This window comes from Arachis stenosperma, chromosome 10, assembly GCF_014773155.1.
Source record: "Arachis stenosperma cultivar V10309 chromosome 10, arast.V10309.gnm1.PFL2, whole genome shotgun sequence".
In the NCBI taxonomy this organism is placed as follows: domain Eukaryota; kingdom Viridiplantae; phylum Streptophyta; class Magnoliopsida; order Fabales; family Fabaceae; genus Arachis; species Arachis stenosperma.
Window position 1 is genome coordinate 70,104,952 of NC_080386.1, and position 5,500 is coordinate 70,110,451.

The 5,500-nt window shown below is 40.3% G+C and overlaps 1 non-coding gene across 1 annotated transcript; it reads left to right on the forward strand.

Moving 5' to 3' along the window:
* Positions 1-2,776: 2,776 nt before the first annotated feature.
* Positions 2,777-2,884, forward strand: LOC130958732 (small nucleolar RNA R71). Its single transcript, XR_009077838.1, has one exon. It is a non-coding gene; the product is annotated as a small nucleolar RNA R71 (small nucleolar RNA).
* Positions 2,885-5,500: the final 2,616 nt, after the last annotated feature.

The following is a 5,500-nucleotide window of genomic DNA, read 5'->3' on the forward strand; positions in this document are numbered from 1 at the left end:
TCCTGAGAGGATTGAAAGTAGCCATTGATGATAGTGATGCCCTACATACAGCTTGCCATGGAAAGGAGTAAGAAGGATTGAAGGAAGAGCGAGTAGTAAAGTAGAGTTTCAAGAGGAACACAGCATCTCCAAACACCTATCTGAAATTCCCATTATTGATTTACATAAGTATTTCTATCCCTTTTATTTTCTATTTTATTATTAATTTTCGAAACCATAAACCAATTTAATCTGCCTAACTGAGATTTACAAGGTGACCATAGCTTGCTTCATACCAACAATCTCTGTGGGATCGACCCTTACTCACGTAAGGTTTATTACTTGGACGACCCAGTACACTTGCTGGTTAGTTGAACGGAGTTGTGAATTCAAATAGAGCCAATTATTAAATTCCATACAAGTACAAAGACAATAGATCACAATTTCGTCCACCACTATGGGAGGGTGGGTTTGGGAGGGAAAGTGGTTTAAATTTGAATGGTGAGGTAGGTGAGGTTTTATGAAGGGTGGATGTGAGTGGTGAAAAGAAAGATGGGATTTGATAGGTGAGGGATTTTTAGGGAAGAGGTGTTGAGGTGATTGGTGAATGGGTGAAGAAGAGAGAGGGTGGTGGGGTAGGTGGGGATCCTGTGGGGTCCACAGATCCTGAGGTGTCAAGGAAAATTCAACCCTGCACCAAGTGTTGTGCAAAAATGCACCCTTTGCCAATTCTGGCGTTAAACGCCGGGCTGGTGCCCATTTCTGGCGTTTAACGCCAGGTGCTTGCCCTTTTCTGGCATTTAACGCCAGTCTGGTGCCCCTTTCTGGCGTTAAACGCCCAGAATGGTGCTAGACTGGGCGTTAAACGCCCATTTGCTAGCTTCACTGGCGTTTAAACGCCAGCAAGTTCTCCTCCAGGGTGTGTTGTTTTTCTTTCTATTTTTCATTCTGTTTTTGCTTTTTCAATTGATTTTGTGACTTCCCATGATCATTAACCTACAGAAAACATAAAATAACAAAGGAAAATAGATAAAAATATAACATCGGGTTGCCTCCCAACAAGCGCTTCTTTAATGTCTGTAGCTTGACAGAGGGCTCTCATGGAGCCTCACAGATACTCAGAGCAATGGTTGAACCTCCCAACACCAAACTTAGAGTTTGAATGTGGGGGTTCAACACCAAACTTAGAATTTGGTTGTGGCCTCCCAACACCAAACTTAGAGTTTGACTGTGGGGGCTCTGTTTGACTCTGTTTTGAGAGAAGCTCTTCATGCTTCCTCTCCATGGTGACAGAGGGATATCCTTGAGCCTTAAACACAAAGGATTCTTTATTCACTTGAATGATCAGTTCACCTCTGTCAACATCAATCACAGCCTTTGCTGTGGCTAGGAAGGGTCTGCCAAGGATGATGGATTCATCCATGCACTTCCCAGTCTCTAGGACTATGAAATCAGCAGGGATGTAATGGTCTTCAATCTTTATCAGAACATTCTCTACAAGTCCATAAGCTTATTTCTTTGAATTGTCTGCCATCTCTAGTGAGATTCTTGCAGCTTGCACCTCAAAGATCCATAGCTTCTCCATTACAGAGAGAGGCATGAGGTTTACACTTGACCCTAAGTCACACAGAGCCTTCTTGAAGGTCATGGTGCCTATGGTACAAGGTATTGAAAACTTCCCAGGATCTTGTCTCTTTTGAGGTAATCTCTGCCTAGACAAGTCATCCAGTTCTTTAGTGAGCAAAGGAGGTTCGTTCTCCCAAGTCTCATTACCAAATAACTTGTCATTTAGCTTCATGATTTCTCCAAGGTATTTAGCAACTTGCTCTTCAGTGACATATTCATCCTCTTCAGAGGAAGAATACTCATCAGAGCTCATGAATGGCAGAAGTAAGTCCAATGGAATCTCTATGGTCTCAATGTGAGCCTCAGATTCCCATGGTTCCTCATTAGGGAACTCATTGGAGGCCAGTGGACATCCATTGAGGTCTTCCTCAGTGGCGTTCACGGCCTCTTCATCCTCTCCAAGTTCGGCCATGTTGATGGCCTTGCACTCACCTTTTGGATTTTCTTCTGTATTGCTTGGAAGAGTACTAGGAGGGAGTTCAGTAATTTTCTTGCTCAGCTGTCCCACTTGTGTCTCCAAATTCCTAATGGAGGACCTTGTTTCAGTCATGAAACTTTGAGTGGTTTTCATTAGATCAGAGACCATGGTTGCTAAGTCAGAGTGGCTCTGCTTAGAATTCTCTATCTGTTGCTGAGAAGATGATGGAAAAGGCTTGCCATTGCTAAACCTGTTTCTTCCACCATTATTGTTGTTGAAACCTTGTTGAGGTCTCTGTTGATCCTTCCATGAGAGATTTGGGTGATTTCTCCATGAAGAATTATAGGTGTTTCCATAGGGTTCTCCCATGTAATTTACCTCTTCCATTGAAGGGTTCTCAGGATCATAAGCTTCTTCTTCAGATGAAGCATCCTTAGTACTGCTTGGTGCATTTTGCATTCCAGACAGACTTTGAGAAATCAAATTGACTTGCTGAGTCAATATTTTATTCTGAGCCAGTATAGCATTCAGAGTATCAATCTCAAGAACTCCTTTCTTCTGATTTGTCCCATTGTTCACAGGATTCCTTTCAGAAGTGTACATGAATTGGTTATTTGCAACCATTTTAATTAGTTCCTGAGCTTCTGTAGGCGTCTTCTTCAGATGAAGAGATCCTCCATCAGAGCTATTCAATGACATCTTGGATAGTTCAGAGAGACCATCATAGAAAATACCTATGATGCTCCATTTAGAAAGCATGTCAGAAGGACACTTTCTGATCAATTGTTTGTATCTTTCCCAAGCTTCATAGAGGGATTCACCTTCCTTCTGTCTGAAGGTTTGGACTTCCACTCTAAGCTTACTCAATTTTTGAGGTGGGAAGAACTTTGCCAAGAAGGCATTGACTAGCTTTTCCCAAGAGTTCAGGCTTTCTTTAGGTTGTGAGTCCAACCATATCCTAGCTCTGTCTCTTACAGCAAAAGGGAATAGCATAAGTCTGTAGACTTCAGGGGCAACCCCATTAGTCTTGATAGTATCACAAATTTGCAAGAATTCAGCTAAAAACTGATGAGGATCTTCCAATGGAAGTCCATAGAACTTGCAATTCTGTTGCATTAGAGAAACTAATTGAGGCTTAAGCTCAAAGTTGTTTGCTCCAATGGCAGGGATAGAGATGCTTCTCCCATAGAAGTCGGGAGTAGGTGCAGTAAAGTCACCCAGCACCTTCCTTGCATTGTTGGCATTATTATTGTTTTCGGCTGCCATGGGTTCTTCTTCTTTGAAGATTTCTGTTAGGTCCTCTACAGAGAGTTGTGCTTTAGCTTCTCTTAGCTTTTGCTTCAAGATCCTTTCAGGTTCAGGGTCAGCTTCAACAAGAATTCCTTTGTCTTTGTTCCTGCTCATATGAAAGAGAAGAGAACAAGAAAATGTGGAATCCTATATGTCACAGTATAGAGATTCCTTGAGGTGTCAGAGGAACAGAAAAATAGAAGGAAGAGGCAGAAGAATTCGAACTTAGTGAGATAGAGTTCGAATTATGCATTGAGGAGGAGTGTTACTCCATAAATAGAAGGATGTGAGAAGAGAGGAAGAGTTTTTCGAAAATTAATTAAAAAGATTTTAAAATCATTTTGAAAAAGATTTTGAAGAAGATATGATTGAAAACTTTTTTTTGAAAAAGATGTGATTAAAAAGATATGATTGAAAAGATATGATTTGAAAAACAATTTAAAAAGATTTGATTTTAAAAATTAATGACTTGGCTAACAAGAAAAGATATGATTCAAACATTAAACCTTTCTCAACAGAAAAGGCAACTTACTTGAAATGTTGAATCAAATCATTAATTGATAGCAAGTATTTTTGAAAATGGAAAGAAATTGATTTTGAAAAAGATTTGATTGAAAAGATATGATTTGAAAAATATTTGATTTTGAAAAAATTTTGAAAACTTAAAAAAAATTTGAATTGAAAACAGAATCTTCCCTCTTGTGCCATCCTGGCATTAAACGCCCAGAATGGTGCACATTCTGGCGTTTAACGCCCAAAGCACTACCCTTTTGGGCGTTAAACGCCCAGCCAGGCACCCTGGCTGGCGTTTAAACGCCAGTCTGCCTTTTTCACTGGGCGTTTTGAACGCCCAGCTTTTTCTGTATAATTCCTCTGCTGCATGTACTGAATCTTCAGTTCCCTGTATTATTGACTTGAAAATAGAACCAAGATCAAATAAACAATGCATGCAAGCCACCAAACTTAAAATGAGACTAGTGTCTCAATAAGAAACATAACATATTTTTGGTTTTTATGATTTTGTAATTTTTTTGGATTTTTCGAAAATTAAGTGGAAAAGAAAATAAAGGTATCAAAATTCTTCATGAGAATTCCAGGAATCATGCAATGTTAGTCTAAAGCTTTAGTCTAAAGGAATTAGACATGGATAGCCAAGCTTCAGCAGGACATTGCATTCAAGAGCTAAAGTGATGAGAATCAATCAGCTTTGGTGATGATAAGATCATCACCTTGAAACACTAGAATTCATTCTTAAGAACTCTGAAGAATACCTAATCTAAGCAACAAGATGAACCGTCAGTTGTCCATACTCAACAATCCCCGGCAACGGCGCCAAAAACTTGGTGCATGAAATTGTGATCACTACTTTTCACAACTCGAAACAATCCCCGGTAATGAATCCAAAAACTTGGTGCTCAATACCATGGCATAAACACAACTTCGCACAACTAACCAGCAAGTGCACTGGGTCGTCCAAGTAATAAACCTTACGCAAGTAAGGGTCGATCCCACGGAGATTGTTGGTATGAAGCAAGCTATGGTCATCTTGTAAATCTCAGTCAGGCAGACTCAAATGGTTATGGATGACATATGAATAAAAGATAAAGATAGAGATACTTTTGTATTTCATTGGTGAGAATTTCAGATAAGCGAATGGAGATGCTTTGTCCCTTCCGTCTCTCTGCTTTCCTACTGTCTTCATCCAATCCTTCTTACTCCTTTCCATGACAAGCTGTATGTTGGGCATCACCATTGTCAGTGGCTACAGTCCCATCCTCTCAGTGGAAATGTTCAACGCACCCTGTCACGGCACGGCTATCCAGCTGTCGGTTCTCGATCATGTCGGAATAGAATCCAGTGATTCTTTTGCGTCTGTCACTAACGCCCCACAATCGCGAGTTTGAAGCTCGTCACAGTCATTCAATCATTGAATCCTACTCAGAATACCACAGACAAGGTTTAGACCTTCCGGATTCTCTTGAATGCCACCATCAATTCTAGCTTATACCACGAAGATTCCGGTTAAAGAATCCAAGAGATAAACATTAGAGCCTTGTTTGCTTGTAGAACGGAGGTGGTTGTCAGTCACGCGTTCATAAGTGAGAATGATGATGAGCGTCACATAATCATCACATTCATCAAGTTCTTGAGTGCGAATGAATATCTTGGAATAAGAACAAGCTGAAT